Below are 19,422 nucleotides of genomic sequence, written 5' to 3'. Positions count from 1 at the left end.
TGACAAACTCCAGATTTATCATACTGATAATCTAATATCTGGCTGTCACACAAAAAATGGCTGACTGCTACAAAGCTATGAATAGGTAATGAAAGAGTAAATTAAAGCATCAGCATTTTCTAACTCGAACGAACATCTGATATTAACGTCACTGGCTTCGCAAATCTTCATCAGAGTCAGCATTTTTTTCTTGGTTACTGTGCCATTTATCTCAGGAACGTACATTTCATTGTGACTACTATTGATGGCACATATTTATCTTCCAGAATTATATATGGTATCCGTTTTGTCATTGATTTTAACAGTTTCATAACTGTTCATAAACAGCTATTTTCTTAAAGTGCTTTTTAATAGTCTGGAATTGATGATGAAAGAAAAGAATTTATAGGACAACATAAAAGCCATCACAAAAAGTGCTGCCAGCACAACGAAGACAGAAACCCACATAATTACAAGTTTATCAGCCAAAAATACTTAAATCATGGTGTCAAACACCTCAGATTTAGGTGTTTATTCCGTTTAATGCTGATTATTCATGAAAAATAATCAGAAATTGTCTTTGAGGGAAAAGTTTGGTTGGTTAGAAAAATACCCAGAATGACCATAATCAGTGAGCACTTAAACATTTCTTGAAGTCAAATCAAAGAGAAATAAAACTGTAACTCAGGGCTATGTTTAATAATGAAAGTGAGAGCATTTCCATGTGCACAATGTAAAGGGATGTCAAGAATTACCAGAGAAAAAATTTTGTTGGTAAGCGATTCCAGATTTACCCTCTTACAGAGTGATAGGCCACTCAGAGTAAGACGAGAGGCAGAGGAAAATTACTTCTTGGTACTTTTAATCAGACAAATGAGTCTCAACACAATGCGCATTATAATTATGGAATATGACTCTATTACAGAGCTTGCTGATGACATAGCTGCTAAGGTGATTTCCTCAAATATTCATACAATAATTGCTGAAACGTTTCCCCTAAAAAAAAAAAAAAACCTTCATATGATCTTGGAATTAATTTACCTTTATCATTTCTATTTAAAAGAAATATTCTGTGCATGTGGAATAGGCTTATTTTATGTTTTCTTACATCAGATAACCTGTTGTTATGTTTCTTAACTCAGGTACTAAGACTGTATAGAGGCTATAGTGGGATAATGGTGTCTAGGCCATATGGTTGTTGTTGAAACCATGACATAAATGAAGGCAAAGTCGAGCGTGAAAGCTGTAATGGGGTCGGGGGATTTGGGGTGGGGTAGTTGGTTGCTAGGTGATATGGAGTCAAGAAAGTCATAGGGCAGACGGCCAAGTCCTGTGAAGGGGGGCTCGGTGAAGGATTGGTGGGATTATTTTTTTCCTTCTGATTCTTAATGTGCTGCTCTCTGGTTTTAATCTTTCAGTGATAATGAAAGTCATGCTGAAACTTGCACTTTCAACATTGCATTTAATATGAGTATGCTGGCATTTCATTTCCTTAATGTGAGTAATGCTGTGGTTTTTAGAAAATTCAGACTTAAATATCTGCTCTTATTGCTGAGTAGTAAGGGCATAAGTTTGCAATTTTGTGCCATTTTAGTCCAACAAAAGACTTCTTTTGACTTGTAAGTTCATTGCAATGCTTTAGCAGATATTAAATGTATCTATTGAGTTTTCAGTTTTTCTATACCATACCTCATGTATCTCATACTCTCAAAGCCAGGAGGCATCAAGTCATTAGGCATGATGTAGACAGACAATAAAGAAGCACAAATCACTCACTGATTGGGTTCTGCTCGGGAGTTTTCCCTGTTTCTGTGTATGGAACCAGGAATGGAAAGAGAATCCTGTTCTTAAAAAAAACCTGCTAAATTTGAAGGCATTATTAATGAAGCTCTTGAAGTCAAAAGCAAGTTATTGTATCATCCATCCATCCATCTATTTTCTGGTGTCTATCTCCAGCTACGTTCCGGGCGAGAGGCAGGGTTCACCCTGGACAGGTAGCCAGTCTGTCGCAGGGCAACACAGAGACATACAGGACACACAACCATGCACACACACACTCACACCTAGAGAGAATTTAGAGAGACAGTTATTTTATCAAATAAAGTCAAAATTTGTTTCAATACAATTTGTCTGCTTCAGATATCCTAACTGTATTTGGACAACTTCAAGTAGTCCTAACTACATTTACAGTGGAAGATGTGGCAATATTGGTATGATCCATTGTTTTAACATTTGTCACTAAAATCAGCTTACAGAAAAATCAGTTTATAGAAATAAAGAATAAGGGAAGGGGAAGATGACACTAAAAATATGAATGCTAAAGTGAAGAAAGTGCTTAACTGTTTCTAGAAAATAGAAACAGAAACTCAGGCAGTTTTTTTATTTATTGTTCACATTTTTGGTTATTCAAAGCATCTATAATTGTAAATATTAATCCATGATTTCCTGCTTCCCTGCGGAGTAATCTGCACAAAGACCCTTTTGTTTTAGCCACTACACTGGACAAGGACTTCAATTCATTTTCTCACACAGTGAAGAGGATTGTGAGGGAGTTAAATATTTCTTTTACAAAACTCACTGTTAGAGCTTTGTAAAAGCAGTATAGCAGCATTTTGGTGTCACCCAGGCATCAGATGTTTGGAAGGAGAAAAGAAAAAAATATTTTTTGTCCCTTTTTGCTCAACCCTAAGTGAAATTTATTCATTTATATACAAAATATTGAGTTTAAAGCCGCTTAAATAGCTGCTAGATTTAATTTAATTATCTGCAGGCTGATCATAAAACTTCACCATATCAAAATTGGTTTCCAATTTGTGGAACCTGTGTGGCATAACTCAACCAACAAATCACTTTTATTTGAGTCTAATTCTTAAAGCAGTATTTGCTAACTTTGGTGGCTTTATTTCATTAGCAGAAATTACCAAGGAGAGTAGTTTGGGTGCTTTGTTTGGTATTTTAGACCTGCAATAAAAGTCACAGTTTCAGTTCAACCTCACTTTGAGTGATTTAGAAATCAAACATGTGGTGAAAATTGTCTTTTTTATTGCTGAATGAATGCATATTTAGTCACAACATAAAAAAAATGCAAGAAAAAGTGTGTGACAATTTGACATATATCAACCATTGGATTTATTTTTCTTTTTTTCTGTAAAAAGTGGAAGAAAGAAAACAGTGTGGAAAAGCAAATGTTTTCCATCTTCAATTTCTTTTGTTTCACATAATTATCCAGACCAGGACAACAAGAGGAGTTATTCCATGATTTTCTGTGCTTTTCAATACCGAATAGGATCCCTGGAAGTGTCCGGTACATTTCTATCCTGCTAATCTAAATTTAACTTAGTAACGATGATGGTAAAATAGGAAGAAAATAATCACCGTAGAAAATTACCAATGTTGATGGAAAAGGTTCCTGCAGTGGAAATGTGTTTATGGAAAGAACACGGTATGCTCAAATAACCTGCCTTTGTTTTCTGACATTTGTGTTGCTGTTTGGAAGGACATTTTGTTTTGCAAGTCTAGGGGAAAAAAAAATTGTATTTTAGAAACAAAATCTGGAGTAGAAACTCTTTCACCAGGTTTTCATTAAGCAATGCCAATGAGAAAAATACTATATGTATATATTTTGCTTTGATAAGAACCATAAGTTGCTGTGAATCAACGCTATATAAATAAACTAAACTAAACTGAAGAGAATTTAGTTGAGGCTTTGATTCCAACAAAATTTTCTTTTTTTCAAATTAAGCACCAAAGCATTTGTCCCAAACTTTTATTTGATTTATATAAAACCTGACAAATTGAGAGATTTTAACTTTTATGTGCTTTAAACTCGGAAAAAACGTCAGATTTTTCAGTATTTAATCTAGAGAACCAGCTTATTTTGATCCTTGGCTTATTGATTGCTGCATCACTCATCTGTTTAATTAGTTAAATTAGTTAAATCCTCAATCAAACTCCCCCCAGTGAGAAAATCACAACACGCAACAAAAGGGATTTAGGAACCTGTAGTTGAGCTCCAACATGTCAAGGCACTGATATTATGACTCAGCATGAGATCAGCTTCACTATAACAAAAAAAAATAAAAAAAATGGATGATGAAGGTCCTCCGCTATCACACTCTTCCTCCGGTGGAGTACATGAGTCATGCTACAGGAAATGTGTGCTTTTGTGAATGCATCATGTTCAGAAACGCTCACTATTACTGATCTAATTGGAGAAGCCAATCAGGCACACATTCACAGGATCTGCTTATGTCTTGACGAAAGCGTTAGTCATGACAGAGCATCAAGAGACGCCTATTCTGGTGCAAGCAAAAGTGATGCATGCAGTTGTTTGCTCATCGATAACCTGACACTGATCTTCACGTTTGTCACTGGACGCTTCATATTACAGAGTGACATCACTAAAGTTAACATTTAGCTGCATGTGCTAATGCTGTCCACTCTATTTGTAGTAGGATGAAATCAGCAGCACAAGCTTCTCTCCCCCATATGTGGTAATAGATAAATAGAGAGAAGTTAAAAGAGGAAGCAAGCTGCACCACTGAGGTAGATGGAGATACTTATGTCATCTCTATGTCCTCGGAATGAGTCTATTATTAGGAACTGATGCTTTTTATATCAATGCCAGCAACGGGAGACTTTTTTTTTTTACTCGCAGCCAGAGCAGCACGGTGTTAGTTACTGCTTGTTGCTGTGGCTGGAACTCAGTGAGTCACAGACATGACCACAAAAACATGACTCCTAAATAAATAGGAAACAGTCTGAGTTCCAGTGGGCTTGCTACTGAACATTTACTACAGCCTTTTCAGAATCCCATGTAAAGGTACTGAATCTTTACACATTTCTTTTACCACAAACTTTAATATATTTTATTGGTATTGTATGTGATGGACCAGCAAAAACTACTGCATAATCGTGAGGTTCACTCAGGATGACAGATGGTTTTCAAAAGATTTTACATATAAAAACATCTGGCCTGCTGTGCATTTGTAATCAGTCCCTGTGAACTGTTCACCAAAGTCCGTGGAGGTTTGTAGTCAGTTTGCATTTCTACATAATTGATTGTTTTATGTCAGTCTTTGTGTAAAGTTGCTCAAGATTAGTCAAAGTATCAGAAAACCACAACTTTTAAGTCTGACCAATGTGCCTCAGGTGGATTAAGGTTTAGACTTTGACTGAGCCATTTTTACACATAAACATGTTCTGACCTAAACCATCCCAAGCTTACAACTTTTAACATTTTTTTATTTCCTGGGACTCACCTGTAACTACCTTAATCCATTTTCCATTCCTTATGTCTCATGAAGAAAAACATTACAGTGTGATGCTTCTCCCTCTATATTTCACTGATAACGATCAGTGTTACTCTACGCATGTAGGCCAAGCAGATTTTCTTACCAGACCATTTTTCACCTTCATGCTTTTACGGCAAACTTTAAACTGAACTTCTTCTGTTTTTCTTTTTCCAAAAGCAGCTTTCTTATTTCCACTCTCCCATAAAGACAGGATTTATGGGGTCCAGGACAAAGAGTTTCTCTTTTGACATATTTTTTCACCTAAGCTGTGGATCTGTGTAATTCTTTCAGAGTTGCCATGGGAGCCAGTGTTGCTCATCTGATGAACGCTCTTCGGTTCAGTTGTAGAGTCATGTTTTGGGCTTGATGATACTGCTTGTGCTTTCCTTCTTCTGTTAGAGGACACATGTATATCTAATATTTACGAGTTTCATTCCTAAAATAAAAGTACAAAAACTCTTTATCCTTTACTTGTGCATACAAATAAACATATTATCATGCTAATTGTTGTTTTCTGCTTGGCAACAGGTAGAAACAGATGCTTTTTTATTTATCTTCCCCCAAATATGACAGAATCTAATAATGGCAACCACAATATAACTCCACAGAAAAAAAGAAAAATGGAAACAAACCCTCCATCAACGAAGAACTTTGGAAATGAGAGGTTTGAGTGATTCTGTTTGGCCGAGACCTGTTGGATTGTTTTTGCTCTGAAATGTGATAGGCCCTTGAGACGCACCACTCACTTTTCCCCATCTATGGGGACTCCCTGGGAACAGAAGGGCAGCATCTGCAGAACAAACAGCATGTTCCCTTCAGTACTGAAATACTAACTTCCCTTTTTGCTCATTAGGGAGAAAACTCTTTAAAAAATCCCACTGCTTTAGTTAGAGACACATTAACAGCTTATCACAAATTTTTAGGTAAGATAAATTAAATATTCGGTAAGTATTAAGTCACACAGATGTAATTAAAAAACTCTCTTTTTGTTCCTAAACATGCCAGGTGGGAGCAGAAGGTAAGGGGCTTTAACCTATTATAAGACACAAAGGCCTCAGCTGCTCCTGACTGATTGCTGCACTCTTTCTCCCCTCACCTACAGAAGCCCCCACCACTGTGAGAGTTGCACAACACCGGCTGGCTAGAGTGTCAGTCCCCATGGAGATACTCCATGGAGTGACAAATATTGTTCAGGGGATTGCTCAAGGGTTTCTTTCTACACTCTGCTTGTGGCTCTGAGCAGCCTTGACACAGAATGACCAGGGAGTCTCGGAGTGTTGCCAAATGTAGGACAAAGATCAAGCAGTTCACAGTTTCCACAGTAACTTCTGGTATGTTTTTGGATTAAATCTAGATGTTTGGTGAGGAAAAAGCTCAGAAAATGGAAAAGCCGTGAAACTGTGTCACTCACTGTCTCTGGGTTTATTCTAAGTTCACACTCTGTCTGTCTGTCGCTGTGGCCGACTGGGTGGAACTAATGTATGTGTGACCCAAGACTGCCCGTCTTCTGTCTTTGCTTCTGCAGTATTTTGTCTCTTTCTCTCTAACCCCCTTTCTCCCTCCTCTCTCGCTGCCGTGACTAATATGTGCCTCTGTACGCCCAAACACAGACGGATTCATGACTTGATGATTTCTGGCTATTCCATGACTCAGCCTCGGCACATGCCTCCTCCATGGTGGTGTGGGCTCAGCAAGTGCTGGCCAACTCTTTGCTTTTCTCATCAGTTCTGCATTAGCCTGGTGCAGTGCAAAGCAGAATTACCAGTGTGCAGATCTATAATTACCTTTTAAGAAATGCTATTTCTGATCTCCAGATAAAAACAGCATGCATATTTTATCAACTTAATTTACATAGTTAGGTATGGGACAAATGCCACCCAAGTAATTGTAATTTTTCATGATATTGTTATACTGCAATCGTGTTTTATTTATAATAATAGAATCAGTAAAAACAACATCTTGTAGAGATAGGTTTGTAAATGCAGAGAGCTGTTTTATATTTGTAATTTAATATCAAAAGCAAGAAATATGTTTGTCTACTATTAACCAAATTCATTTCATGAGCCATTCCAGACTTGATTACTGCATCACCTGTACTATAAACCCTCCATCCAACTTCAATAGACGTTTTCTGACAACACAAAGAAGGCTAACCAATCTCAGAAGATGTGAGAAATCCAAAATAAGATGAGAAACAAAGTCACTAACATCAACCTGGAAAGTGTTAAAAGTTATTTCTAAAGCTACTGACCTCACTTGCCTCAGCTGACATTGATGTTCATGATTCAACAAGAGTGAAGCTGGAAAAAACAATGTGAGAGTTTCATGTTGAAAACCAATGCTGAGCTAAAACAGAAAATAAATAAATAAAATACAATGTCTCTGCCTCACATTTGCCAAAGAATGCCTTGATGAACTCCTGATACTTAAAAAAAAAGTGTACTGAAGAGAAAAAAGTGAAGCTTTTTGAGAGATGTGTGTTTCATGATTTAGCAGGACAGTGCTCTAAACCAGAACAAGTACACATCTGAGTAGCTCAAAAGCTATATAATTAAGGTCTTGGAGTGGCCTATTCAAAGTCTGGACTTAAGCTTCAACGGGCCATTCATGCTGGAAAATCCTCTAATGTGGCTGAATTAATTCTTCAGACAAGAGACTAACAACAAAAAAGAAAAACAAAAGAAGTCTTTCTGGCAAGAGTGGCACAACCAGTGATGAGGTTTACAGAATAATTTCTCTTTATCACAGGGCCAAGCTGGTTTGGATATTTTTGTTTTTTGATTTAAGACTTTTTTTCTGAGGTTTTTCTACCTTTGATATAAAAATTTGCTTGATGATCTGAAACATTTAAGTGTCACTAATAAGATAAAACTGGAGAAATTTGTACTTTTTCATTGCACTGTACCCTGTTAATAATCTGCAATAAACATCCATTTATTTCCTCACTGCAACAAAGTAAAAATAGAAAAATATTTGTGTCAAGAAAACATTTTAGAAGAAAACAATAATCAACATGCACTGTAAGTCTGTGAAACCATGCACTGCTGATGCTTTCCCAACCTTCCTTTTTTTTTTTTTTACATTTATTAACAATTGTGTTGCATTAACTGTGTGCACATGCATGCTTCTCAGCATGCTATCTACGTAATGGTGCATTATTTGTGTATATCTTGAAATGCATTTATTTCACTTGAACATAACTGAGAAATAAAAGTTATGAAAATAGTAATGCATGCTTTTTAAACTCTAGTTGTAAAAGGAACCTGTTCAGATTCTAAATGACACAGATAAGAAAGTGCACGCACTTAGAATTTGAAAGCCTAAATATTTGAGCAACCGTCATACTATGTGTGTTTGTTTGAGAGCCATGCAAGCCTCTGGCAGGTAAGGCAGATTGTTACAGGGCTGAAGTTCAAAGGTCATAGTTCAGGCTGGCTGTATCAGGCTGCAGCTGGGTGTGACGTGCTTCACGCGTCGCTTTCATGCATCAGCAAGCTCACTTTTGCGTGTGAGTACACAGCATTACACTACACTCACATTATGGGGTTATCTAGTTTAGGAATGCAGCCTCCCTCTGGCTTGGCCTCTAAGTGATTTAGGACCTTTTTGTTTTTGAGTTTTTCTTAAATACACAGAATGGATCATCAGTATCCAGGGTATGTGGTTTAGTATGTATGTCACTGTTGTCAAGGTCCTGTCACTTTTAGATTGTTTGCTAAAGAGAGCTTAAAAAGGCATTGCTTAACTTTTAAAGCTTTAAAACAACAATTTCAACCTACCATGCATAGAAGATGTAACCATACACATGTAGGTCTCATTTGTAACTTGCACTAAAATATCAGGGGCCGTAGCTAACATGTAGAAGAAGATTCTCTGCTCAAATGAGACTGAAACTGAACTTTTTGGCAACATGCAAAACACAACAGCTTTGGTGTAATGCTTGCTTTCGTTCTTTTTTCAGGATTAAGTCATTTGGAACTTGCGCTGCGTCGAGAATCTTTAACACAAAGTTATTTTAAATTGCACAAGACTTCCAGGTAATATATTTTGGTTTATATTTGCAACTGCCTTCAAACATTATCCGATACTCAAAATAAAGTCCTTCACACTCTACTTAATGAGTACTCAAATGACAAATTCAAAGTACAAGTGAATAAGTTAACGTCAAATCAATTCGTAAATCTACAGGGAAAACTACTAAAACCCCCCCCCAAAAAAACCAACACTTTTAGTATTTGCAAAATGTTGTTTCTATGTTTAGAGTTGTAGTTTCTACGAATAAAAAAGGGTGTGGAGTTTAAATAAAGATGACTACCGGGCGCCAAATTTATCAACACCTGACTCTTTATAGGTTTAATTTTGTCAGTAAAAATGGGGATTTCATGAGTCACAAGAAGAGGTTCATCCTACAAATATTACTTCAACTAAAAGAAGATGAAAACTAACTCTATACGCCTCAACCTCACTGTCCCTGGTGTAAAATTTGGTAGTGGCAGTATCATACTGTGGGAAGGGTTTTCTTATGCAGAGACGGGGAAACTAGTCAAAATTGATCAAGAAAAGGAAGGAGCTAAATACAGTGCAGTGCTGGAAAGAAATCCAGAAAAGGGAACAAAAGACTTGAGATTGAGGTGAAAGTTCACCTTCCAGCAGGACAACGACCTAAAACACACAGACTGAATTACAATTAAATAGTTTATTATTCATGTGGTAGCATAACCCAAAGTCCACATCTGTATTTTGCTGAGAATTTGAGGATTTTAAAACCTGGTGCTGACAGATGCTTCTCATCACATCTGACTGATTTTGAGCAATATCGTAAAGAAGAAGAGTCACTCCCCTAACTACCTGGTTCTGTTAGTGCTGCAAAAGTTGGCTTTGGCCAGTATCAATTTAGGTGGCTGAAAAACATAATACACACAAACAAGTGTCATTGTTGACATAATTGAATATCTGGCATCACTTCCCTCTCACTTATTGTTGATTCATCACATTAATTTGTTTAGAAAAGACATGTAACATTGTAGAACATGAAATACTTCAAGAGATAAAATGACTTTTTCAATGGCATTAATTTATTTTTCTGTATAATCAATGAAATGCGCTCCACCTGGAGAAACAACACCAAACAGAAATGCAAACTGGTGAAACTACGCAAGTTTAGCAAACCAGCCCTGCAAGCAAAATAAATCAAGTCATTTTCAGAGTGCTCAGGTTTCCGATTTCATAACCATCTTTCAAGCAGCGTGGCGGGAGGCGAAGCAGTGTTGTAACAGCATGAGCTTTTTCCCCGCAATGTTGCAGGAAACCAGGGCTCCCCGAGCTGATGTAAAATATTAGTGCACCATTATCCAAATGGTGCAGTTACCTCACTCCAGTCGGAGAAGTGAAGATCCCAGTTTTATGAACAGGAGCCACTACAGACCAGACTCTGCATTGCAAATAAAATCATTTTATGGTTGCCTTTAGATGGCTCCTCAAATATGGCTTATGTGTATTATTTATAAGATAACTGCTTGTGAAAGGGATTGCAATCTTGCGGTTCAAAAATCTGTGCAGACTGTCTGAATACTGATGGCTGAAATGTTTAAAGCTCTGCCGGCTGGGTGTTTTATACAGCCTGTGGCGCCACATCTGCATAGATAAATTCCTAAATATGTTTGCTCAGTTTATGTAGCTGCAAAAAATAAATTATTGCGTCTTTTCTTGTAAAATAGAACTGATTTTTCTCTCTACAGTCATCCTCTTCCCTCAAAGCTTTTAGGCCCTTCTGAGTCTTTCAATTAGCTGATCACAAAGAGACAGGTCAGATGTCAGAGACTAGGCCAAAGGTCACACGTCTCCACCAATAGTCGGTCTAACTTTTCAAATACTCGTGTCATCGGGGGGGACGGAGGGGGGAGGCTGGGTGTCTCATTATAATGAAAAGGAAAAACATTTATAGTATGTAAAGGTATATTTTTTGCCTCCTGATTTCCTGATTTTCACTTTTATGCCCAAATTAACTGGGAATCTCCACATGAGATTGATATGTAAAAAAAAAAAAAAAAAAAAAAGCTAAAAAAAAAATCAAGAAATAGGGTCCATTCTTGAACATTTTTCCTGTTTCTATTCAGTTTTTTTCCTTCTCCATTTTTTTGAGAAACTGCAACGTGCAGTGTGACTGCATGGACTGTCCAGGCGAGCCCGTTTCATCAGTCTCTCCTCCCTGGAGCATGTCTGGTATGTAAACAAAGAGCTGCCACACCACTGTAGAAATATGCTCATCGTGGCCTCTCTTAAAGCCTGTGGAATGTGTGAATCAGAAGAAAAGCACACACAGGAATGTGCACCTACACCCCTGGACAGTCGGAAAACAAGAAGGTAGCCACTGGTTTCTTAAAACTCCTGGAAAATTAAATTAGCATACTTAGCAATAACAATCTGAACTCACAAATTTTCTATAGCACATTCAGATGAAACTCTTACTTCTTTGGTTGTTTTTTTGCACATTATCAGAGTCAAAATTGAAAAAGTATGGTATTCCAGCAACACATTTTACTCAGCTGAAGCATGAGATTTTTCACTTAAAATAGGAGGGGAGGTAGAGTTAATACAGAAAGTTTTAGTTCAATTCACTGCAATCCGATCCGGGAGGAAAACCAAAAAAGCTTTCTCTTTAGAACCACTTTCCAGTTCCTCATGCAGGATCCAGAATCTTTCCCACTGTAGAAGGTTTTAATACTTCTGGGTCTACCTCAGGATCTCCCTCTGGCTCCGAAATCGTGAAGTAAAAAAATAGAAAAAACCCTGGAAGTATTATGATCAAATGTCTGAGCCCCGATCAACTGAATCCTTTCAGTAGCGAGAGTTTAAGACAAGGATGTTAGCTGAAACTCAATCCTATGGAGGACTGTGTTTACAGATGCAGGAAACCACACTAACCGGTGCTTATAACATGACATCCGAAGAGGAACATTACTTTCATAGTCAACGACCTTAACTTCAAAGTTACACTAGGGAACCACATCATTACAACCAGACAGTGAATTGTGCATTTTAGCAACATCTCATTTTCAAAATGAGTATGCTTTTGTCAGTTAGAGTTTTGTGAGATTACAAAAATTTATAGAAGCGAAAAATTGCAAGTAACCCATACTTCTCTGACTCTGTTTTGTCTTTACCATGACACAATGTCTCCCCCTCTCTCTCTGGGCCTTCAGATCTCAGTTATTTTAAATATTTGGTTTCAGGATTGTAAAAAGTAAACTAAGTGGTAAAATATATTGTCAACATGAGGAGCGTGAGTTCAGGAAGAATAGCATCCTAAAAAGTATTGCATCTTGGAAATGTTGGCTAAAAGTAGCATTTTTCTATTGCAGATATACACTGTATACTTTAAAACCTTGATCACAAAGCACATGCAGTTTACAAAGGAAGGATGCTTCCTGCATGACATACTGGCTGCAAAGATGTGACGGGATTTAATGTTTCACAAAATATGCACCAATTTTTCACATTTGAACCCACATAAAATGTATTTTTAGATTAGCCAACAGACATGGCAACATAAGATACAGAGTGGCAGAAGCTTTGAGAGAAGTGCTTTACAAAGCAATTATAGCAACCCAGTCTTGCAAGAGAATGTGTCAAAGCTACTCTGAAGCGTACAAAACATTACAGTTTCACAATAAATCCCCAATATCTGTACAAAGTTCAAGTTTTCATAAACGAGTTCTCACAAGCAACATTCTCACACATTTTACTGCAGGTTTATATTAACACTTAATATGTAATCTGATGACTAGCAGCTGTCACTGTGGAATGTATTAATTTTAATTTGGAGGAGGGTGTTGTATGAATTTCCATTCGTGGGAGATCTCTATCCTATGACTTGTCATCACAGTTCTTGCTCTTCTCTACTGTTGTCACTAAAAATATTGGTATTTGGACTCCAAATGAACTTATTAGCCACAATTTCTAATAATATAATAGAGCATGACATAATATTGGTTATTGATCATTTCATTCACCATGTTCCAAAGAATTATGCAAGTGATATTATCTCAGATTTTCTTAGATGGTCAATGCAAATGATGGTCGGAATAATTTTCAAGTCATAAATTATTACAGTGTAAATCAAATTTTACTGAACAAAGCTTGCTGACGTCACAGACCTGTTGGGACGTGATGGCCGTCCACCACCAATCCACTACTGTGTCCATCTGGACCATCCAGGCATGCACAGCGGTCATCAGTGAACAAGTCTGTTAAAAAATTAATCTTCACGTACAGCTGCCACTGTTTCTGCTTGTGAGCTCTGGTTATGGGTGGCCGAAGCGTAGGTTCATGCACCTCAAGCCTCTGGATGATCCTCCACCTTGAGGTTCCAGAGGCACCAGCAGCTTCAAATAACTTTTTGCTGCTTTGTAAGGGCATTTTAACAGCTCCTCTCTTAATCTGATGAATTTGTCTTATAGAAACCTTCCTCATTATGCCTTTATCTGTACAAACTCATATTTGTTCTGAATCAGCCACAAATCTCTTCGCAGTACAATAATGCTTCAGTTTTCTTTGAATATCTAATGCTTTCATATCTTGTCACATGGCACTACACTATCTGATGATTTTTGTCAGCAGAGAGATTCTTTCTCTTTCCCATATTGCTTGATACCTGTGGCCCGCTTAGTAATGTGGAACATCCTTCTTAAGTAGATTTCCTTTGGTTGAGCTCACGAGACAAACTAATTAACCCAGGTCTCTGTAATTAATTATAGTGATTCAAAGAGTCCTGACACACAATACCATCTATGAATTTAATAGCACAACAAAAACTGTAATCTTTATGACACTTAAATCCAATTTGCATAATAATTTGGAACACGGTGTATACCAAGCAGCAGCTACCTCAATTGTAACTTTTTCAGTAAGCTGTAGATAAACATCCATTCAGAAAACTCCATGCATAATCTTCCAGTTAACAACAGATGTGATAATGGATCCTGACATTATATGTTGCTTAAAACACTTAAGAAGCTGTTGCAGTAAATATTGCATTAACAGTCATGTATGTCAAACAAAAGACTAAGCACAACCAAAAAATCCGAGATGGCCATTACTGTTTTATATGTTTGGAAAATATGGCCTGGTGAACATTTGAATTCAAAATATCTTCCTGTTTGTGTTTTATGCTAAACATGAACCTAAGGTTCAGACATTTGTTTTTAATTTAAAAGCTGTCAGGATGAAAAGAGAATCAACATTACTTCCATGTGAACGCTCAAATGAAACAACACAGAGCTACTTTATGGCTCACGTCAGCAAATGACTATGCAGCGCTAAGTCCATCAAATGGCTCTGGTTAAGACAGCTACTCTCCACACACAGGATTAGGTCTACTGACCCACACTGCTTGGACCACTTACATAAACACACCATAACAAGCCTGTTGTATAAAACAATCCTGCAGCATAACCTACATATAAAGACTGGACTGCCACGTTCAGTTCCTCAGCTCCCTCCAGTCACTGTCCCTCCCCTGCTGGAGCAGAGGAATCTTAATTTAGGATATGGATCTCAGTCAGCAGGCGAATGGTGGTCTCATCAGACAACCATATGTTCAAGAATCTCCTGGCTCATTAATGCTTCCTCTCTCCCCTCACTGATAACTATGTGGTTTGAAAAATCACTTCCCTTGTGAAAAATGCTAAACGCACGTTCATGTTGGAGAAAAAGAGGTCCCAATTTGTCTGACTCTTATGGCGCAACAGAAAGGGAAGCAGAGGTTAGGTGCTATTCTGGGTAAAGCAGAACTCGCTCCATCTATTAGTAGTTTTCTGAAATCTGTTGTCCTCCCACACGGCCCATCTGTGTTGCCGGGTTAGTCAGAAGAACTGCTCCTCTTTCAAGCTCCTTTTTGGGTCACGGGAGCAACTCTACTCCATGATTAGACAGCAACCTGCCAATCAGTTACCAGATCTCGGTCAAATCGAAGACACATCACACAATCTAATGCTAATACCCCTCCCACACACACACGCGTACAGGCACGCAAAGAGGCTCACACGAGCACCCACACATATTAACATATCCTGTTTTTGAATCTGTCTCATATGCAGACGTATCTTTCCTGCTGCAAGTTGACGACTGAACTGGGTCGTGACCGTTTATCTTGTAATCACGCGATTTTTGTGTCACAGCAAGCAAATAAACTGTGGCGGCGCCTTAATGCAGCCAAAGCCCCCAGTGGAAACCAGCCACCGTGAGGGAAGAGTTCATCCCATTTCACCAGCTGATGAACATCTGTTCAGCATTAGTGGTTACAGCTTTGTGGTCCGTGGTCCTGTGGGTACAGTGCAGAACTCAAAGTTATTAATCCTCAGGTGTAACTGGATTCTGTAAAAAAAAAAAAAAAAAAAAAAAGCCAAGAACAAATTGTTGAATTCCCCTTGTGTAAACTAAAATCAGTAGCGGAACATATTGTGAAGTATTTTTTTTATAAATAAGAAAATAAGAAAACATTGCTTTACGTCATTCGATATAAGGACATTTATGAAAATGTTTTATTGACCAGTTCACACAGCAAAACTTTAACTTCCTCTTCAGCTGTTTGTCATACTTATGCATGCATGAATGAATTTTCACTCTTCACAGTAAGTCTCTTCTGGGATCTGTTTGATCTGACTTCAAGTTTTATGTTTGATGTTAGGATAATACTGTTATTGCATGGCATGCTTTTAAAATTTACATTAGTTCCGCAGCTTATAGAGAACAATATTGCTTTGTGAAATACTTTTGAGAACCTTCCTGAATCGTTCATCACTCCTATCATCCTCACTGGAAAATCAGAAGCTCTCTACAATGGTGCATGGCTATAACTGAAATAAATGTAAATGACAAATGCACTGTGTTTGAAGGGTCTAATCCAGTTTTGGTAAACATATTTTTCAGACTACTGTCATGCCACTGTGACAGCAATTTGTAATTTTTGTATCGTTTTATTTTTTACAGTAGACCAACACAAATTAGTGAGTAGTTGTGAAGTGGAAAGAGAAGGATACGTGACTTTACAATTATTTTACACAGACATTGACATCACAGTTGTTTTTAGGTCATTACGAGGAGTTGGAGGAGCTTGTTGACATTCTGCTCTCAAAGGACTGAGAAAATCCCTGTGAACAATGAGAGCAGTCTAGCAGGCACTGTGAAGTAGTAATGTGTGCATTTTCGGTAATTATGTGGAGTTAGAATTTCACCCACAGTAAACAAAGGCCAAAGGTCTCCCAGCTGAAAGACAGAAGGAGGGAGCTGACTGACTTTTCGGGATAACAGCTGCTGAAAACGCAGGCATCAAAAACATCTCCATGCTCTTGAGCTAAAAGCAGTGCAAACAAACAGTCATGTGGATCAGACAGCTTCACTCTGGCCTCAAAGAACCTTCATTCTGAGGAAGGAATGCATTGATTTTATGGCCTTACTGCTGCATTCAGGGGCAGTGTGGGGCAATGAAGCTAAGTAATAAATAATTTTTATGAAATTTATTTTTATGTTTCCGTCTTAGGTTTTTTTTCTCTTTTGCATAAAAGGGTAGACCAAGTCTTTGGAATAATAATTAATTTTATTGCTGCTGATGTAAAACATTAATGTCATCTACTCTAATAATAACATCTTCCAAATCTGTTGTGCATTGCAGAGTTGCTTAGAGCTTTTTTCTCTGAAAGTTGTTTGTGTTTTTCAACATCTTTTAGAGTTTTTTTGTTTTTTCTATAGATAAAAAAATTCATTTTGGAGTTATTAAAAGAGTTCCAATGCACGGAGGTCCAAGACATTTTGAAGAAGCAGCAAGAACAGTAGATTCTTTTTCTGCTCTGCACTGCAAAACGACAGTTGTGTGAAGCATGCAAGATTACTTTTAGTAATTTTAATTTTCAATAAATCAAACTGAAATGAAATAAATCAAATGAAAAATAAATTAATTAGTACCAGCCAAAATGAACAAAAATAAATGAAATGTAACCACCCGCCCAATGACTGGTGACCGTGCAAGGACAAGCAGATGTAAACAATCGATAGATGACTAGAAATCTAATTAAATTTAATCAATGTGAAGTAAATCACAACTAATAAGTAAGAAATTTAACCACATATGTTATATTAAGATAAAATAGAACAATTCAAACAAATACAAGTCCCTGGAGAAGGCTAAAATAGCCTGCAGAAACAAGGCTGTTTCTACATGGTGGTCAGGAAGACATCATGAAGGTTCCTCACTCAGTGTTGCCCCAGGATTTTTTTGTAAAAACCAGTTGAAACAGAAATTAAATTCAACTAAATAAAAACGGATTCTTTCAAAGCATTATGATCGTCCTGTTTTCTTTTCTCCCTTACTCCCTTAAAATGAACAAAAACTAGAAGTTGTAAAACAAATGAAAAGAGAGATAGCAGTATGTAGCAGTTAGCAAGGTTATTTTTAGAAAGTTCTTCATAAACCTATCAACCAGATTTATGATACTGGATCCATTATTTTGTCATTTAAATATGTTTCATCAAAGTTATTTTGTTTATATGTAGGTTCCTCTTTGTTAGATGTGTGTCTGTCTCTTGTCTCTTCTTTTGCTACAAAGCCTCCTCACGTTCAGTGTTAGACTCCCTTAAGAGGACATGCCATCACCACTGATTACACACAGGAGCAAAGGCAGGGGAAAATAAGTAGGCCATGTTAGCTTTTTCTGTTTTTCAAGTGGGAAGTCAGTTCAGATGAAAGCCAACAAGGACTTAGAGACAGGTGAGGAATCTCAGTGTTGTTGAACTGAGCCAGAATCCTATTGTTAAATTTACACTTCCTTCCAGTTCAACTGATTCACCAATTCTCTAAGGTTTGTGTGGGCTCCCTGAAATTGAACCTGACATCTCCTGCTAAAGAACTTCCAAATTTCCTTTATGGCTTCTGGTTTTATTTCCAAATCAGAGCAGTTGAGAGAATGCCTTTAGTATGTCGACGTTATGGTCAGATATGTGGAAAGCTGTCCAAGATACCAATCAGTCAGCAGATGGTCAACTGACCTCTCCATATGTGATGAGGCTTTTTAGGACAGCCTCTCTGAAGGTATCCTATTCACGGCTTTTCATAACCTTCACAGCTCTGACACAGATTTCACCGGCTGCATGATGCAGAGCACGCATCTGTTCTTCTCTGACGTCTGAGATTCTACAGCGTAACAAAGGAAACTGCAGACGGTGAATGTTTTTATGTCTCCACTTAGTGCTGTGAGAATTGTTCTTATATCTGTTAACTACTAGGGGCGGGGTTTCTACCATGGAGGGCTACTCTTTTGTCCCTTAATCCCGATAATCTTGGTGAAATCCCTCAGTTTGGACTTGGATTAAATATTGAACTGTAGATCCAGCTGGCCGTTATTAAATGTTAAAGGGCTGTAAGCCTAATTAAGCAACGAAGTCCACTCCTGGGGCAACGCTGAGCGAGGAACCTTCATGATGTATTCCCGACAACCATGTAGAAACATCACGGTTTCTGCAGGCTATTTTAGCCTTCTCCAGGGATTTTTTTGAATACATAAATAATTTACAAAGCATTAGTGTAATTCAGGGACTTAACTGACCTATTCCAGTTCCTTGTTTTACGTCTACATCTAGATTTCTCTGTCTCCTGTTCATTTTAAATCACAAGTGATTGAATATTCCTACAACAACTTGACCCTATGTTAATTTTTACAGACATATTCTATACAAGCAGTACTGGTGTGTTCATGATGCATCACTATGTTTTATAACTCACAATTGTCATCGGCATGCAGCAGTACTTCCTATGCTTGTTGACACCATGACCATGTTTTCACACTTATCCTCACCACTTTAGCCCTGTGAAAAAAAAAACAGTGAGAGCATCAGAGAAATTTTAAAGTCACTGAAATAAAACTAATTTAAGGTTTCTGAGAGTGTATCATAGAGCTCTGTTCTCAGTACCATAGGAACTTTACTGTTGATATGAAATATTACTGTTTTTATCAACAGATGACTGTTGATAAAAATTAGGAAATACTTTATCTTCATTTTATTTATAGATGCAATTTTAGAATTAGGAAAAAACATAGCAAACTAAACATTTCAGTGGTTATTGTAGCATTACGATTATGCTCTGAAATGTGTATGT

Source organism: Gambusia affinis, linkage group LG21, assembly GCF_019740435.1.
Source record: "Gambusia affinis linkage group LG21, SWU_Gaff_1.0, whole genome shotgun sequence".
In the NCBI taxonomy this organism is placed as follows: Eukaryota; Metazoa; Chordata; class Actinopteri; order Cyprinodontiformes; family Poeciliidae; genus Gambusia; species Gambusia affinis.
The sequence above is the reverse complement of the archived record's forward strand: the minus strand, read 5'-3'. Positions refer to the sequence as shown.